The sequence below is a fragment of the Anastrepha ludens genome, chromosome 6, assembly GCF_028408465.1.
Source record: "Anastrepha ludens isolate Willacy chromosome 6, idAnaLude1.1, whole genome shotgun sequence".
NCBI classification, from domain to species: domain Eukaryota; kingdom Metazoa; phylum Arthropoda; class Insecta; order Diptera; family Tephritidae; genus Anastrepha; species Anastrepha ludens.
The window spans coordinates 4,152,506-4,172,436 of NC_071502.1; the positions used below are offsets into that span (position 1 = coordinate 4,152,506).

Below are 19,931 nucleotides of genomic sequence, written 5' to 3' on the forward strand. Positions count from 1 at the left end.
TAATTAGGTCGAAGAACTTCAACATAAAATTGATTATAAGAGCGAACATTGGAACATTAAAACTTATTTGGCCGAGTAGATCTGAACTGTCAATGGTACCGGATACTAAATCGTATATAAACATTAAGCTTTGAACAAGCAAGGGGATGGCAAGGGACTATCAACGTGTAAAGGTTGAAGTCAAAGCGTTGAACTCTTTCAGTTCTAAGGGAAAGTGAGGACTACATCGAATTCTAGATGACAGAGGCGTACTCTACTTCGAACGGATTTTTTCTAGTGTATAGATCTTTAAAATCACTAGCATAGCGCGCACAAAATCTAAGTTGGCATATGCCTTCGGAATAATAGAGTTAATATGGATAATGAACGTAAAAGACGAATCAAAAACAACACCAAGTTCACGAATTTTATTAACTGAGACAAGAGCTACATTTGAAACATAAGCAGCTGAGGAAAAGAGAAATTTATGGACTTGGAAAACGTCATGTGATAACATTTACTAGTACGAAGCCAAAGTACGTTTTATAGAGCCCAGTCATTTAGAGCATTCAAGTCTTCCTGTAATAACAATTTGTCCGATTCTGCGAAAAAGTTTTAAATCGTCATTAATGAAAAGTATAAACAAGATAGGACCAAGAATGCTACCTTGAGGTACTGGTTTCTACTTATGGTTTCTGATATAAATAATTTTTTGTGGTTTACTTGTACGCAGAGTATTCTGGGTTCTGATATAGCATAGAATCTCCAACGGTTAATAAAGTCAACCCATTAGCTTTTAATTGGAAAATTTTCACATTCATAGTTCTTAGGGACGATGTATGAAAACAAAAGTTGATGTATTTAATCAGAGAAAAGTCAGTTTATTCAAGGCTTACTACTAGGTAGGCGAGGTCAGTGCCTACAAGTATCTCTCGAGTTTTAAAGCCCCTAAGACGCAGTGAAGTAGTATAGCCTATCACTATAGACTCTATTTTAAGTACAGCAAAAAATTTATTTTTATTTTGTCATTATTATCTTTATAAATACGGCTTTGTAAGTTATGGGTCACTTTGGAGTGGCCAATCCAATTCGGATAGCCATTTCGGCGTATTTGGCTTAAGTGCTCATCAGGGTGTACGTTGTCTGTCCACCAGTAAGACCGGTAGCGAGCATTGAAAAAACGTCTCGTTATGCAAAAATACTATTAAATAAAACATCCCAAGATCTGGTTGTGAGAGACTTCGCTGTTAAGAACTTTCGTCCTGTCCGCAAGGTAAACATCTTATCCCGAACCGTACGTACCCCGGCCGTTGAGAAGGTCGACGTGAACAAAAGTCGTGTCTTTGAGTTGTTATCCACAATGAAACCTTCACTGGCACACTGCAACTGATCGGCTTCGCCGGAGCTGGCGCTTACACCCGTTTTTGGGTGTTTGGTCGAGCTTCTTCTCCCTTTTATGGCGTGTGTGTTGATGTTGTTCCACAAATGGAGGGACCTAAGCTAGAGCTTACACCCTACACCACCCCTTTTGGGTGTATGACCGAACTTCTCCTTCTATTTGTGGCGGGCGGCTTAGTGTTTTCTCCACAAATGGAGGGACCTACAACTTTAAGCCGACTCTGTCCGACCGCTATTAGAAAACACTTTTTGTATCCTTTTGGTATTTCATGCACGGAGATTCGAAACTACGCACTTCCGCATGGTAGTCACGCACCAATTCATTCAGCTACGGTGGCCGAATAATCTATGTATATGATAAGTCTCTAGCATGGGAGATGTGGCTGTGTCTTAATTGAATAACACGAAACAAAATTTATCATGTTGACTGAAGGCCTACTTTCAGAGTTTCAGATGTAAGTACGATTTGGGAAATTAACATTGACTCGGATCCCTATCTTGTTGCAGCAAAGATCCCCATATTCCCTTTGGAGTGTCCAAGATCACCACTAATTAGGAATTTTACCAGTAAAATTCTTCTTGAGTAACACTTTTTATATCCGACACGCGATACCCATCTCATAGTGAGGCGCAGAAACTTTGACGCTGCTAACATCAGTTGATGGACGACTCTTGGATTCTTAATCTTCTGCTGAAGATTAATAGACCTTTGCGCTTTCGCAACGAAATGGAACGGAAAATGGTTTTTGTGAAAAATTACATTCTTATGATTACTTTTGGTTCTCGCTCAGGTTCCACCACTACTACAAATAGCTGTTTTTCTCATTTTATTATTCTTTGTGCCCAAGTTTTTATTGATATATTTGAACGAACTTTTATGCGATCTACCCCACTGTGTACTGTTTGTGTCGCACTGTGATTTAGGCTGATTTTCCCTCGCCGGCAATCTTCGGCGACTTTCTGAGCTCAGCCAGCAGTCAATTGTCAACGTACATCGTTGTAGTCGTCTTCAGCGACTTTAGAGACTTCAGAGACAAATTTTAAAGCAGCTTCCTCGTTTGCTACTGCGTCTGCGTTGTTGTGATGCACAGTCTACAGTCTCTATAAATGTGTGGCTCGGCCTATAATTGAATTAGCGCTTAGATAATGTAGCACATACTACTTCAAGACGAAAATGCGGCGCATGTACTCTATGTGGACTTGACGAGTATGTGGATAAATATTGTATTAGCACATACATATGCACATGTGTGCGCGTGTGAGTGTGCGCTTGAATATTTTGTTGTAATTTAAATTAATTCGTACAAGTAAGCTAATAATCCTCGATTACAACACAACTTAATTCAATCTGACAAAGTACTGCTAGACTTTCGTTAGTTTGGAGTTGTGAAAATTCTTGACATTTTTCTGTACTCAAAATGTATTGTAAACGAAAGTACCTACTTTGAGTTAGGGGGCATATTACAGCTAAATTTTAACTCGGATTTTTGGCATTTATGAGCAACGCCTAATAACTTTTCTATGTCAATAGGCGCAAATTGAAAAATCAAATCAAATAATACCAGTTTGTTTTATGTAGTTGCAGTGATGATTTTGATATGCACACACATACATACATACATACATGGACAAGTATGTTTTTTTTTCGGGCAAAACCTGCTGCATAGTTGTTTGATTTGTGGTTTTATTGATTTTCAAAAATGTAGAGTAACGAATGACTGAGTTTTTGCTATAAACCCGTTAGGTGGTTTAAAAATTACTTTTTTGTTTGTTTTAAAATAACTAATAATATACATATGTACATATACATACATATTTTAAATATATTTGCTCACATATTTATTTACCTTTTTTACTTGGTATCACATTTTATTCAAATGGTTATCAAATATTTATTTTTTCACACGTTTGCTAATTTTAAATATTTACATACTTCACCTCACACAACTAAAACAAAAACATGAATTAACTTTTCCACATTTTAGCTTCGCGTTTTCATTTCAACTTGAATTCGTGCAATATGTACATACAGACATACATACATACATACATATGTATACAATATTTGCTAAATTCGAAATATTCACATACATACATACAGACGTACAAACTTGTTTATCTATTAATTTATCCTTTTGTGATATTTATTGAATTCTTTTGTCACCAATCAAACAACCCGTATTTGCGCCGCTGAGCGTTTGACTCTTGTCAAAAATGCGAAATAACTAGCGATATTCGGCGTAAATACTCGTATTAGACTTGCACTCTTATAATCTGCGCACATCCAACCATACATAAACACTTAAATATGTATCAAGCGAATCGTAACAAAAATCCCATAGAAAAGCAACTTGATCACATAGCCGAGCCGAGTCGCGATCTCTGGTTTATAAGCCTACCACCACTACACTAAACTATTACAAACAAACTATTTGTCTTCAAGCTGCATATTGTGAGCTGCGATCACTGATCTCCCACACCAACACAACGAACGGCCGTCGTCGTCGTCGTCGTCGTCGTCGTTGTCGTCACTGTCGCTGTTTCGTTGAAAATCACGATTTAGTAAAACCGCTTGTTGTTGTATTTGTCTACTGTTTTTCCAAAGCTTTCTTCTACAATGCAGTTGGATGTGTTTGGAGATTTTAAAATCTACACACTTTGTATGTAGGTATTTGCACATACGAGCTCTCCTGTGGGTTTCAAGCGCATGCCTCTAGGTATTCTGGAAACTCTTACAAAACTACTCGAACAAGTAAAAAATTTGTTGTAAACATTTGTGTGAGTGTATCATTTGAGATATGTTGGTATGCGGGAGAGTGTCAATTGGCATAAAGCAGGTTGTAACTAATATGGGTGAGAGTGATTGATGGTGGCTGGTGGGAATGGTACCTCAAACTGCCAAACGGCATTTGCTTTCAAAAATTCTTAGACTACTGATTTGAAAATGGGCGTAATGTAAATATTGTAAGCTTCTGGTTTTTGGAAAAAAACTAAAAATCTCACTCAGCTCAAATTCCAAATAAAATAGTGAACTATAATACGTTTGCAAATACGACAAAATTCAAAGTAGGCTGTCACTTTGTTCAAGGCGGCCAGCTTTTTCTCTATTAGAGTCGATTTGTGCAGGCTTCTTTCTAGTGTCGGAAATGTGTTCGGCGATACAATGTTGCCGAGTAACCTGAAGTTGTTTGAGTATCTACCAGTTCACAAGGGTATCCCTTAGAAATATTTCAAGATGAAGGTTGAATATGGATTCCTCACTAATTTTTGTAAGGTTCGGACGTTATAGCACTGAGAATGTGTATATTCCAAACGAGGTATTGGTGGTGCTTAACCTGCAGAGTGGTTAATGAACTGTTAGAATTGATAAATAAAAATATCCATACTCTTACACTTAGACGCATTTCTGAACAGTTTCTTAACAACGTTGGCTTTGCTGATGTGCTGGAAAAGAAAGCGAAATACCAGGTTTTTCAAGAGGTTTTGCGTAAGTAAGAGAGGGCGTTGCTAATTTTTTTGTTTTTGTTATGTTGGTTCACTCTTCATATGCACGTACGTGAAGTTTTTATTTCAATCTGTCAATTCATTCTTTGTTTACAAGCCGTTTAGTATCGACGTGTCACAGCCACAATGGAAAAAATCAAGTGTCGTGCAGTGATTGAATTTTGAAGGTTTAAAAGCAAAGGAAATTAATGAACGAATGTTGAAAATGTATAAGGGCTTTTCGCCATAAATTTGCTGAATTTAAACGTGGCCGTACAAATCTTGTAGACGATCCACGTCATGGACGTTCAAAGAAGCAACAGCACCAAAAATCGTAGAAAAAATACAGGATATCGTACGAAGGAAAGAAATTTAAAAGAAGCCATTGGCATCTCATTGAGTAGCGTAACAATATTTTGACTGAAGTATTGGGTTTCAGAAAACTGTGTGCACAACGGCTGCCACACTCGCTAACAATGGAACAAAAACACATTCGAATGCGACTGTCTCAGCATCAGATCGTTTACGAAAAGATAAAGTGGATTTTTTTTCGTTGACTCATTACCATGGATGAGACTTGGGTCTATCACCATTATCCTAAATCAAGGCTAGAAGCTAAAAGGTGGCGTGAACCTGGTTCCTCGGCTCCGATACGAGTTCGTGTACAGAAATCGGCCAAGAAGGTTTTAGCATCAGCTTTTTGGGATGCGAAAGGAATTCATTTGTGGATTGCTTGCACACTGGTAAAACAATAAATTCTGAATATTATTGTAACCTTTTAGATCAACTGAATTGAATTCGTGAAGAAGATCCCGTTTGCAAAAGAGAAATTTTATTTTTCATCAGGGCAATGCGCCGTGTCACAAGAGCATTTTGACAATGGCTAAAATCCATGAATTAAAGTTCGAATTCAATCACTAGATTCACCAGATATGGCCACTAGCGACTTCCATCTGTTTTCGGATCTAAACAAATTCATGCGTGGAAGGCGTTTTCCATCAAATGATGAGGTCATAACAGCTTTTGAAGTGTATTTTGCAGCCCTTCCAGATTCTCACTTTAGGTATGGAATTCATAAATTGGAACAAGTGTATTGAGGCTCAGGGAGACTGTACTGAATAATAAAGTGTATTTGAAACCATAAAATTGTGTTTTTCTTATCGAACTACCAAACTAATTGAACTACCTAGTAGTTTGCGAAATAGTCTGCGAAAATACTAACGACATCTTTAGAAGGACGGTGTTGAGTGGCGCAGTTCAACGCAGTAGAACACACAGATAAATAAATAAGACACTTACAAATTACTTTTACCAATATATTCATAATTAATATACATGAATTGAACGTGTTTGTTCCCCTCTTGACTATAAACAAGTACCAAAAAATTATAGCCCATCCATATCCGTGTCTATTCAATCGCAGCACTTTGTATAATAGAGAAAGAAGCCAAAAGTACGTGCGCGTGTTTTTGCCGGCGGAATTCGAATACTATTTTGGAAGTTTTTGTATGGAGATTTTTTTTTTTTTATTTGAATTCGATGTGTATTAAAGTGGCTTTTGTATGTAACTATATAAATATTTTTTTATTTTCTTAATTTGGTTTTTGCCGCTCACCAACCAACCATTCACCCCACCGCAATTCATGCGGCTACCGTAGCTGCGAATGCACGCGCGTGCGTTGCTCTAACATTTGGCGACTCAAGTGGAAGATCTTAGATTTTTGCTAAGCGCCACTAATCCAATGTTTGCCATTTTGTATTTAAGTTGTTTTTGTAATAGCTTGCTTGCTTTTGCAGTTATTTAGTGGGGCGAGAAGTGGGTTTTGGTTGTATCGCTAGCGTTAGGGGATTTTCGTGCTGCCTGATTGCTGACTGGTAACTGCTGTTGTCGTTGCGAGAAGTTGTCTCTGCGAACCTATCCAACCGGTTGCGTCTCTATGCTTTTTAGCGTTGTTTTTTAAATATCGTATTTATGAGGGTGGATCAAATATGCATGACACCATTGATTGGTTTGGAATTCATGAAAAAGAGAGCAACTCCTCATTTATATTTTTAAATAAAATTATTTCGCATTCCTCAACATATTCGATAATTTTGAATACAATGCAATTGCACCGAAATGGCTCAACATGAATCGCTCGTCGATGAATCGCTCACCTCCTAATGAATCTGTCGGTGCTTCAAATTTGACAGTTACACGGAGGTAGGTTTTGAGCAACGCCTAATACCTTTTTAGTTGGATCGAATTAGGCTGAACTTGAATTGATGTGAAAATTTTATCTTATTTGTCAGGAAACCAAAAAATGGATCCAAACTAAAAACGGGGAACACTGGAACACCACAAGCGGCCTTAATCACTTCAAAAAGTTTTTGAACTTCAATGCCAACAGAGCAAAATCTGCTCTAACCCTAGATAAAAAGGTCCTCAGGTTACTCTTTGGAGCACTTACAGGTCACTTTGCCTGTAAGAAAACCCCTTTACCACAATAGGATTATTTAGTACAAGATTATGCAGGTTCTGCTGTTATGAAGAGGAGTCTATGAAACACTTAATCACCAACTGTGAGGCATTAAGACACAGGAGACACAGAGGAGGAAGATCTACAATTGCTCCCTCCTAAGGATCTGGTTCGATTCCTCGGTATACTAAATAATTATAATTTAGTAATTAGGGGCTCACAATAGATCAATCTGGTCGCAGTGCGTAAAGGCCTTAGCCAAACCCGTACAACTATTACCACTGCCATCTGGCGAGATATACATTTTATAAACTAGCATCTTATGGCCTCTCGACCCATATGATAGGAATATTAAAACTGTTATGCGAAGACGCTACAAATCATATTTGGCTACATGACGAACTTCGTATCAAACTTTTAATGTACGCCGATCACTTAGTGCTTTTTGCCGAGTCTCCGAATGAATTGCAAGATATGATCGACGCAATCCGCGATTATAGCACGCAGTGGGGCCCTGAAGTAATTTCTCCTTCTTCTTATAATTGGAAGTTTGGTGACGGCAATATCGAGATTGTTAACGAATATAAATATCTGGGCGTGCTGCTTAAATACAAACTCTCTTATGCGAAACACTTAAATCTGAAGCTTTCTGATTTTAAAACCGCTATCAATGCAACTTGGCTTAAATATATTATTAGCCCTCGAATCTGCATTTCAAATAAACTAAAAATCTATGATGCGTGCTCGAGGTCGATCATGTTTTAAGGGGCGCACGTTTGGAGTGTCGACGAATACGACTCAGTTGAGAGACTTCTACGTTTCTTTTTTAAACAAATTATTATTTCTTTGCCGCCAAATTCTCCGAAATGTATGATTTATATCGACATAGATTTGGTTCCGCAATATCTCCATACACTCCGAGCACATATGCATTTTATCTTCCGGTGTTTTGTTATGCTAAGCCACAGGCTTCCGCGCCTCCTTGCCGTGGAGGCTGGGTAAAAAAGTGAAAGGACATCCCGCTAATGTTAAATATGAAGCCTCTTACTGCCGAATGGGTTCGTGCGTGAGTACCATTCGGAATTTAGAGAGAACGTAGGTTCGAGTCTCGATAAAACACCAAAATAAAAAAAGTTTTTTTCTAATAGTGGTCGCCCCCCGGCAGGCAATGACAAAAGCTCCTCATTTCCATTTGTGGAACAGCATCAAGACGCACGCCACAAATAGGGGGAGGAGCTCGGCCAAACACCCAGAAAGGGCGTACGCGCCAATTATAAATATATATACTGCTTTTACTTCTGAGACTTTGTCTGCATTCATACCTTCGGTTTTAGAATCTTGAAAATAAAAAAACTTTCGACTTGTTTGGACTCTGCCGTTAAATCAGAATAACGCAAAAATAACCAGCGGCAAGAAATCCGTCCCCGCCGCAATTCTGTGCAATTTCACGCAATTTTCAAAGTGTTCCAATTTTGACAGCGGGTACCCGTCAACGCTTTACCCGCTGGCAGCTGCAATTTCGTTCAAGGGGTGCGTCAAATATTTTTCCATAATACCTAAGGAGGTCTTCGCTTTGATCGATAAACATTTTGATTTTAGTTCAACTAGAATTTACATATCTCCACTTCAATAATTTAAAATTTCGACAGCAAAAAAGTTGAAAAATCTTAAAGGTTTGAGGTTATGGTTAGTTATGGCGTGAGATAAATATATAAAATCGATAGGTTGCGACAACAAATTAATCGTAAAAAATACGAAATTTAGAGTATTCCCAACCCCATCAAGACACCTTCGCTGTACTGCGAGATACATTCCGGTTCATTTTTAAGTCACCCTCGTATTGTTTCGAGTCACCCTCGTATTTCGTTATTGTTATCGTTTGGTTGTATTGTTATTGCTGTTTAGCTGATGACACGTTTGCAAGCTAAGCACCCAACCAAGCAACCAACCAACCAACCTAACGTAGGCCGTCAACCAGTCACTCAGTTAATCGGTGAGCACATCTGCCCCTCCGTCAGCTCACCTGCCCGGCTGTATACCTGCTTATTTCTATATGTAAATATGTAAGCTTCGCAAATACTCGTCTGTTTGCTTGTTTGTCTGTGAATTTGTATTGAATTTTGCAGATATGTGCACCATCAAGTCTTTCTTTCTACGCCAAGTGGCCCACCTACCGATCAGAGTTGTTCAAGATGATGAAGACTACAAGTGGGCAACAACAATTGCGTACAACTTAGCATGTGCTCATTCGTATCTATGTAGATAATCCACGTTCGAGTAGTATTGGAGCATCACTTCGCGTCACACAATGATGCGGGTGTTCCGGGTTGGTGGGTTGGAGGGACGCTGTTGGTAGGTCGGAAACGTAGTCGAGTGATTGGTGGGTAAGTTCTTGTGCGTTGTTTTTGATTAAAAGTTGTGTTGGCCTTATGAAATTAAATACTCGTAGAAGAAGTATCAGATAATAAAATTTAAAAAAATATTTTATACATTTATTGTACGTCAATAAATGTTTATTCTAGTAGAAGATCAGTTTAAAAAAGAACAAAAACAAAACAAACAAAAAAGTTAGTAAAAAATGAGAGATCAGGTTGGCGATTGCTTTCGTTGCGTTACTTTCGTACGTTTGAAGAAAGCCTGCTTCTGATTACAGCAGCAACAGCAACATCAACAACCAACAATAATATAATAATAACAGTAAAAATTGACAGGTTTAGGCTCGCCTCTCTTTTAAGTTAATTTAATGCCAACTCCACAAGGAAAATGTCTATTTTTATAACGTAAAACATTCGGAGCGACCGCCGTAGCCGAATGGGTTGGTGTGTGACTACCATTCGGGAGTGTGTAGGCTCGAGTCTCCGTGCATGAAACTGTAAAATTATACAAAAAGTGTTTTCTAATAGCGGTCGCCCCTCGGCAGGCAGTACAAACCTCCGAGTGTATTTCTGTCATGAAAAAGGTGCTCATAAAAAACCTTTCGCCATTCGGAGTCCGCTTAAAAATGTAAAAATGTCCCTCCATTTGCGGAACAACATCACGACGCACGCCACAAACAGGAGGAGCTCGGCCAAACACCTAACAGAAGTGTATGGGCCAATTGTTTAAATATTTATTTTATTTAAAAGCATCCGGAGGCCAAAGGGCGAGCTCCGGAGGACTCAACCTTTCGTATCTCTTGGATTTTTTCCTATACAAATTGCGAATCGAACTCGAGAGCGTAGGATAACTAGGTGACAAGCTATTCGCAAGCCCGATCGGCTGACGGCGGTCATCAGTTACAAATCGGAGAACAATAAAAATCACGAGCATTGCAAATACAATAATAATTTTATACAAATAACATCTATAGAAACATATGCACATTTATAGTTAAATTATTGGCAACAACACCAACATGCAGACAGACAATAATAACAATAATAATAATAACAATTCGTTCACGTTTCGTTTGTGGGTAAATGTTGAGGAAGAAAATCTACAAATAACTGTGATGCTCAACTCGATATGGAGCCGCGCTGTCAGCCGCACGTAACTAATATAAAATAATTTATAGTTATTCAATTAAGTACTTAAAATTCCGTGAAGTGTTTACTACAAATTTCGTAAAAGCTTTAATCAGTAGAAACATCAAAATTAAATTAAGTTTTTCCCAACAGATTCTAAACACATTGCATGGCACTATTGGGTAAAATATAAGTGAGGGACAATTAAATCCATTTTAACATAATTTTTGCTACTGGAGTTTCTCTTTAGAAATCCCTCTTATTTTGTTCCTTCAACTTTTATTATGAACTCGCTAATGCCCAGTTTGCGTTGCTACGCCTAAATAAATAAAGTATAAAGAATCAATTAGAAAAATATTAAACAAAATTAGTTTTATGAATTTATCTCTATTAATTTATAATAATTAATTAATTAAATAAATAATTAATTAAAATCAAACTAAGTAATTAAATTAATAGAGATAAATTCGTAAAAATAATTACTAAATGGATTTAATTAAATTAAATTATTTAATTTATCTCTACCCAATAAGCAGTGTTGGCCTTCCTTCTTTTCTCCAGTTGGTTCAACAACATGAATCATCCGAATTTGTTTTTGAATATTTTTTGTACTAAATAAAAAAATAATTTTGAGTGCTGGAAATCTTTATTTTGATTTTAACGTGTTCCATTGCTTGTCTGCTTGTCTACTGTAGCTGTCTGCAAGGTCCGGTACTCGAAGTGTAACTAATTAAAAATTCCATAAATTTAGTTTGGAAAATTACTTTTATTCAATTCCAAGTAAAAAATGTGTGAAAATAATACAAAACTAAGAATCCATTTACTTTGGCTCGATATGACCACCTTTTGCCTTGACTATGGCCTTGAGACGGTCCAGAAACGAATCGCAAGCTGCCCGAATGTGACTTGCAGGTATTTTGGCCCGCTTGCGGACAATGGCTTTTTTCCGCGCCTCCAGACTGATGAATCTTTTAATTCGGACTTTGCTCTCCGAAATGGCCCAAAGAGAATGAACCATCGAATTCGCGTCTGATGAATTTGAGAGCTATTGTGTGGACGTTAGGAAGTTCGGAACGTTGCTTTTTTTGCCATTCTTCGTTCACTTGAGCTTTTTGAGACGGTACCGAGTCCTGTTGAAACGTCCATGGTCTGCCACCGAAATGTTTGTCTGCCCACGGCTCCAAAGCAACCTCCAGAATAATTTCTCGATAATATTTCGCATTTACCTTGACGCCAGGCTCGGTGAAAATGATGGGTGAGGCCCATCTGCAGTTACAGCAGCCCAAACCATTACCTGTGGCGGGTGCTGCCTAAGTCGATGACTCAAATTCTCGTATGAATGGTCGGTCAAATAAACCCTATCGTTTTGGGAGTTTACGAGTTGTCGCTTGGAGTGCGTAAGAGAAAGTTTCTGCGGAAAATTTTTGGACCTTTGCATCTGCATCTGGCGACAGCGAATATCGCAGGCGATGGAACGACGAGCTGTATGAGCTTCACGACGACGTAGACATAGCGCAGCGAAAAAAGATTCTGCAATGTTGGCTCATGGTTTGGTCATGTCGTCCGAAAGGATACAAATGCTCCGGCTCTGAAAGTATTCCATGCGGTACCAGCTGGTGGTAGCAGAGGAAGAGGAAGGTATCCTCTGCGTTGGAAAGATCACGTGGAGAAGCACTTGGCTTCACTTGGTGTGTCCGACTGTCGTCGGTTAGCACGAGAAAGAAACGACTAGCTTGGTTTGTTAAACTCTGTCAAAATCACGCAAGCGGTTAGCGCGCCAATTAAGAAGAAGAATTCGCTCCTCGGCTGGCAATGGTAAGCCTCCGAGTGTAGTTTTGCTATGAAAAAGCTCCTCTTAAATATGTCTGCCATTCGGAGTCGGCTTAAAATTGTAGGTCCCTCCATTTGTGGAACAACATCAAGACGCACACCACAAATAGGACGAAGAGCTGGGCCAAACACCCTAAGAGGATATAGACGCCAATTATATATATAATTTAGCAGGTGGCAATTCTCTTAAAAAAGTGGCCTCTGTTTCAATTCAGCTCATATGTATGTAAAAAATTGCATGCAAATCCATACAGCCGTTGTCGCGAGATTGAGTCGTGAACATCCAAACTCACAAACACACGAACCATACAAACTTTCACATTTATAATATTCGTAGGATTATTGTTGTTATTATTTAATTTGAGACTATTCAGGCAAAGGACACAAAATAAAATTAAGGTCTACGCGTGCTATTGAGAAACTTTTGCAGTCGTTTAATTTCCACTACCCAAAGATTCTTAAGGGAGTTTATAAATTTCGAAGGAAGATATTTCAATATCGGTTTTATGCAAGCTTGGCATATGAGAAACAAATTTTGAGGTAATCAATAAGGGGTCAATTGGAGGTTGTTGTTATTGTAGCAGTCTAGTTTACTGTTGTAGCAGTCTAGTTTACTGAACCCTACCAGTGCGATATAGTCACCGAAGCTCATCCTCTAACTCATCTAACGGTAGGCCCAGGGAACATGTTTTTTCGACAGGTTAGACCCTGAGGGAGAGAGGTATTAAGTCAGTAGGTTTGATGGGGCGTGCGAATAGATGATTAGTGTCGTGTGGCTTCGCTAGCTGGACATATATTGAATACGTCGGTCTTGCACGGTCTCAGCACTCCGGGATGAAATTCTTGTCTGCAGCTCCCAAGTTGTAATGCTAATATCAGCAGGAAAATGATTGTAGTCTGTGAATTTAATCAGTCTTCGAAAGGGAGCACTAGTACTGAACACTAGAACACTAGTGTGTTGAAGCAAATAACCCATTGGAGGTCGATCCTTTTTCGCTGAGATAGAAACGAAGCTTCTCTATTGGTAGGCAGAATATTTTACAGAATGTATTGTACCACGGCGAGATTGGAGGAGAACCCTAATGATTACAGTACTAGCATTTTGTAGACACTTCTACAGCTGACTAACTACCTAGAATTTAGCAATGTGCTTGTGAAGATATTTCTGGACTATTTTGATACATTCTTTAAGGGTTTCCAAGATAATATTGACGATAGATCTTGAACCTCAAAGGCTAAATAAATAAAAAGAATGTTCAATGTGTTTTGACGTATAATGATTTTATATGCAAAGCCTTAATGGGGGATTGGTTGCTATAGCTAATATAGAAGAGAAAGTTTAGAAGGACTACAATGACACTAAGATCAGGTTTTGTTACTTTTCCGACTACTGGAGGTTACTTCTCTTTTCCGACTACTGGAGGCTAGTTCGCTTTTCACAACTACGACAGCATGAAGGTTGAATAAGCCACTCAAACTGCAAATCTGAGAAAAATTTGACTTAAAATTGTATACTTTCGGAAGTAGAAGAGGAAGTTTTGAGTGCCTTGGATTTATTTATGCTTTCTTACCACTCATATAAACTGAAACGAGAACACAACGCTGTAGGGTACCAATCGTCATTTATATTTGGAAAGGTTGCAAGTAGAAAATTAAAGTGTTAGCAGGCGATTATACCTCTCAGGACAGAAGTCTACTATTACAGGGTCCGGCAGTCGAAATGTGACCAACTTCAGACCGCTCACGCAGCTGATGCCCGTGTATCAGATATCTGTTAGTTGGCTAAATGGCAGTCCAGAGTATTGTTTACAAGTGCGCGGAAGCATTTTGCCGAGAGTAAACGCGAAAAAAGGAAATCAGTAATGGATTTCAAACGTAATAGTGGGATTGCATTATATTTGGCTAAATCGCAACCAGCCATTGTTCGTGAGCTCGAGCACCTTAAAGTAAATAAAGTTTTTGTTTATCGCACCATGATACTAGTAGCATCGCGAAACGTCATGGAGGTGGTCATCAAAAGACTGCAACATCACGTGAAATGGTTTAAAAAGTGAAGAAGTGACTTGAGCAAAATTCTCGAAAGAACTGAAAATATCCGACCATAGCATTGAATGGTATTGATCTGGTCAACGTTTATTTTCAACAAGACGGCGCTGCGTGAAACACAAGCAACGAAACCATTGATCTTTTACGGGAAAAGTTTCCGGACCGTGTCATCTCTCGAAGAGGTGATCATAATTGGCCACCGAGATCTTGTAATTTAACACCTTGTGACTTTTCTCTTTGGGGCCACGTGAAAGAGAAGGTCTACTCCAACAGCCCAGGGTCGATTCAAGACCTCAAATATGGAATTCGTGAGGCTATCGAGGACATAGGGCAGCCACTTTTGAATTTAGTTATGGAAAGTTTCATGAAAAGGATATTGTCCTGTAAGTGTGGTCGTGGTGGTCATTTTCCTGCTGTTATTTTCCACTATTAACGGCATATCTTCCTCTTTATAATGAAATAAACATCCGATCATTTATATTAAAAAATAGCCTTTTTCTTTGAATATCAAAATAACACCTCTGATTGGAAAACCCTATATTAAAACATAACTTTGAAATAGTGAGATTAAATGAAATTAATTTGGTTTTAATGTAGGTACCATCTCGAATTATATCTCTAAAAACGGACATTTGTGTAAATGAAATTCTGAAGTTCGATAGATCCCCCTTTAGGTGGGAAATTCGCTTCTACTTTGGTGCGTCTATATTTCTGCACCACAGTGTACGATTATAATATCAGATGTATGGGTGTATGTCCTATGCCTATAATTTTCCGTTTATTAATCACCTTTTCTATGGAAATTCCACGCTTATCCGTTTGTAAAATTTTCCACTTTCAGTCTCAGCATCTGCTGCGCATTTTTCTAAGTAAATCTTGATTTGTAGAAATTCTCAAATCGCCAAGCTTTTAGCCATACTTAACTTCAGTTTCAGTTTCAGTTTTCACAATATTTAATTACTATATTTTGATTTTACGCGCAATTTTTCTTATCATGGACGTCTGGCTGTTTATACATACATACATACGTACACACACACAAACACATATGCGAATATGTAAATTAATGGCGTCTATGTTATGTGAGCGGTGTGGGCGGCGCACCAAACGATTTCACACAGAATCAGTACGAGTGGCAAATATTAAAACAAAAACAAAAACAAACATGAAATCATTAAATTCGCAAAACCGATTTAACGCATAATCAAATTCCGTAGCGCTGCAGTCGAACACAAATTTTCGATATGCCTTTGCGTAGATATTGCCAAATATACGACGATACACAAGCGCAAATACAGCCTTTTACTGTAAACTTAGTATTTTATATGTATGTAAATGTATGAAGGCATGAGAAAAGCACTCGCTTGCAACAACAAAACACAGCACAGCACTATGTACAATAAAAACATTAATATAAATGACCGACAGCAGCTCAATTGCAAGGGGCGGGTGGTATGCGGCGTTTGGCGACGGATATGATGGAGCGCTGATGGAGAAAGAAATCAGTAAAAATGAAAAACAAATTCGAGTTTCGCGACGACTATTGTTCGCTTCAAACGCTCCGCTCTTACTACGCTTGAAACTGAGTTGTATGTAGCCGTTGAGCGGTACGAGACTACTTTGGGCAGCGACACTTCACGCGAAGTATATCCACGACACGAGTGCTAGTATATCCAAATCGGTCAGCGTGTTGTCAGCAACTGTCCAAATGACGATCAGCGACAAGTTCAGTTGGTGGCATACTATGGATGTGAAGCTGTTGTCTGGTTTGTTTAGCGGCTTGGAGCTGGCCGAATAGTCGAAGTTGACAAGTGGACAAGTATCGAGACTGCGATCAGGCGGCAAGTGTAACTGTGTGCGCTGTATGCTGACGGAGCGGTGTAAAGATAAACAAGTACAACAAGTAGATATTCATATCTTCGTATTACCACATACATACGTACATATGTACATACATACTCATAGAATGCTTTGTCCATACGTAGGTACTCAGGCGCTCTTTTGGCGGAGCTTGGAGTCACTTTCAAACATCGGCTTCAATTCACGCTCCGTTGAGCGCCGCGGACAGTGAGCGTTCTATAGCTGTAGTGCTCCCCGCGCAACTCACTGAGCAACGTGCATGCGTAGATATCGACGACGTCAACAGCTGCGTCATCACAGATGTGCGAGTGTATTCAGCCTGAAGAGCTGGCTTTCAGCCAATGATCTTTACCAATCATATCCACATACTAAATAGCAGTAGCTCGTGAGGATCCACCGAACGGTAATTTGTTTGTGTTGAATTGGCGTTGATGAGCATGAACGGCTTGGTTTGCACATGGCTGGCTGCATACTCGTGCGGCAACTGCTGGCTGGTCGGCAGCAGATTTAAGCTGGCCCTGCTATGCGCACATATCCACCCCCATTATGGTGATGTTAAAATTAATCCGATAAACAATTTAACTGATTATCGCTTCATTGAAGTTGTTGCGCGCGGAGTGTCGCATACTGTCACCAAACATAATAATTTGCATGTCTGTAATTTGTGTGCACTTGGAGTGACTTGGTCTCCGAATGAAGTTGCAGCTGAGAACGTTAAACTTGTGTTCGTTTGGAAGAAAATTTGTGGTAATTGGATTTAACAGCCGAGGTTCGGTTAAAGCTGTAAGCGCCAGTTGGATGTTGCTCAATCCCACATTCGAGGGGTGAAATTCATAACTCAGTTGTTGTCAATTTACTCAAATTGTTTGAGAAAGTTGCGGGGTAGGCCCATTAATGTATTTTGTTCATTATCTACTAGAATAATATTTACTGCTGATCATAAATTCAGCCGCTTCTTCAATGCCTAGTTGCGTTGTTGTTGTTGTTGTTGTAGAATAAAAATTCCCCATACATACACGCGGGATAGCTGCTGAAGTGACAGTTCTTGCCCGGGTATAAATCCGGGTCATTCCGGTAACGTAAAACCGACTGCGTGGGAACGCCTAGTTTTGTACAGCTGATTATATGTATATTACAATGAGAAGAATCAGGAATAAAGTCAAACATCGCACCCGAAGTTAAAAAATATAATAATTGGCGTGTACACTTCTGCTAGATGTTTGCCTGAGCTTCTCCTCCTATTTCTGACGTACGTTGTTCCACAAATTTAGGGACTTGGCACGGCAAAGGTTTTTGTTGAGAAGCTTTTCCATGACAGAAATACTCTCGGAGATTTGTCATTGCCTGCCGGGCGGCGACCGCTATTACAAAAAACTTGTTCAATATTTTGCTGTTTCATGCGCAGAGATTCGAAACTACGCACTCCCAAATGGTAGTTACGCACCAACTCATTCGACTACGGCGGCCGCGAAGACAAATTTCGTTTATGAATGGACTCAATCTAAGGCTTGCTGAGGCTTAAGTCCAATAGATCTCCAATGGATCCCATCTTACGTAGGCCCGTTTTGCACGTGCTTTATGATGTCCACTGCCTACGCTATACAATTCAATCTCTACTACCCGACTTATTCCCTTGTGTGGCGAACTATGAACAGGTTTTGCTTTCTCAGTGATGGTGACATTCATTGGACACGATTCCATTAGCAAAGGTAAATTTGAAGTGAGCACTTCGACGTGAATTACAGCAGCTATCTTGACAAGTACGCTTGCGGTACACTAGACAGTGCTAGTTTACTGGGGCGGCAGCCCTTGGTTGGGAAAAACCCGAGTCATTCCGGTAACGTAGACTGGCTGCCATGATAATGTACTCCCGTACTCGCGTACTCCCTCTGAAGGAGCATAGTAAAATGCTCAGCAAGTAGTTCCTGCTTGGTTGAGACCTGCGGTAACCTGCTTGAGCCTGAGCCACATCCCAGGCATGTCAAGAAGCACCTCCTTAACTACGCGAACGAGATCCAGGACAAAACAGTCAGTGAACAGACAGACAATTAATGGCATTCATGGGGAGACTCTTACCACCTTCTTGAGCTCCCGACCCCCGAATGCCGTCATCGGAGTTCAACCACCACCCATTACAGACGAAGAGCTCTAACTTTCCCCGAGAGTCCCGCGTAACCTTAGCAGAATTACGTTCTGGATACTGTAGCAGGTTAAACTCCTACTTATCCAGAATCGACCCCGACATACTAAACATATGTCCGGCATGTGAATCACCTTTTCCCATGCCCCATCAAACCCAATCATCTAACACCCCTCTCCCTCTGGACCCAGCCTGTCGAAACACCAAGTTTCCTGGGCATACCGCTAGATGAGCTAGACGAAGACGATCGGTGATTACACTACACTGACAGGGTAAAGTTACTGCTACAATAACAGCAACTCTCTGTCTTTGGAATTTGATTACCTCCGGTTCAAGCATCGTCTGTACGTTGGTTTCAACGCCTTGCGTAAGGGTCGGCTTTGATATATGTGGATTTTTGACCAACGAATTGTTTCAAATTAGCACTTTTTACTTGTACAACAATTACTTGCTGAATTCAAGTGGATTTTTTAGTTATTAACTATTCAGATCTATAGCAAATTCTACTAAAGTGAAATTGGTTATATCGTCAAAAGCTGTTGGTGCGCTGTTAGAGGCCTGACAGATGTTCCCAAGATAGCTGGTCTACGTTAACGGAACGAACCGGGTTTATCTATCATACATTTGTATGTGGAGCACACTCAGCCTCATAGCCCATTGTGATGCTGAATGGGGAACTTGTCCTTATCTCTCCTAAAACCAGTGTGTGCTTTTTTTTAGATCCCTTATTTCCGTAGAACTGAGATATTCCAATTCATTAAAAAATTGTCAACCTAAAATGATAAACCTACGTCTGGATAGAGCAGATCAATGGCAGAGAAGGTGCGAGATCGTCTGTTCCTCATCTAGACAGCTTCTGCAAAAGTCATGTGCGCCATACTAACGGAAATCAGTGTGCTAAGACTGTGCTTATTTTGGCTCAGCAGAGATTCTGTGCGTTTAGCATTGAGAGTCGGCCACAATTGTCGGGCGATTCTGCAAGTGGTTTCACTACGCTATCTTTCATTCGCTACTCTTACGATTTCCTCAAAGATAAGTAGCTTACATGTTTGTGAGGGTATGCCTATGTCATTGTCTGTGTACTCATCGGTCAATTTGGTGCCGAGTCTCGCTAGTTCATCGACTCTGCATTTATCGTCAATATCACAATAGCTCGATGTCACAGAACCCATGTTACCTTTATGTTAAAGGACTCAGCCATCTCGTTAAGCGATTTTAAGTTTAGTTGTAGAT

At 39.5% G+C, this 19,931-nt stretch overlaps 1 protein-coding gene across 2 annotated transcripts in view; it reads right to left on the bottom strand.

The window, feature by feature from the left end:
• The window catches only part of LOC128868727 (uncharacterized), a 52,763-nt gene extending 36,356 nt beyond the window's left edge, over nucleotides 1–16,407 (bottom strand). Inside the window, exon 1 of one of the 2 annotated variants that reach the window (XM_054111157.1) lies at nucleotides 15,488–16,407. The gene's annotated coding sequence lies outside the window, so the exon portion shown is untranslated. Of the gene's footprint in view, nucleotides 1–3,224; nucleotides 3,772–15,487 lie in introns of those variants that run through there. The other variant, XM_054111156.1, reaches the window with a different exon arrangement.
• Nucleotides 16,408–19,931: the final 3,524 nt, after the last annotated feature.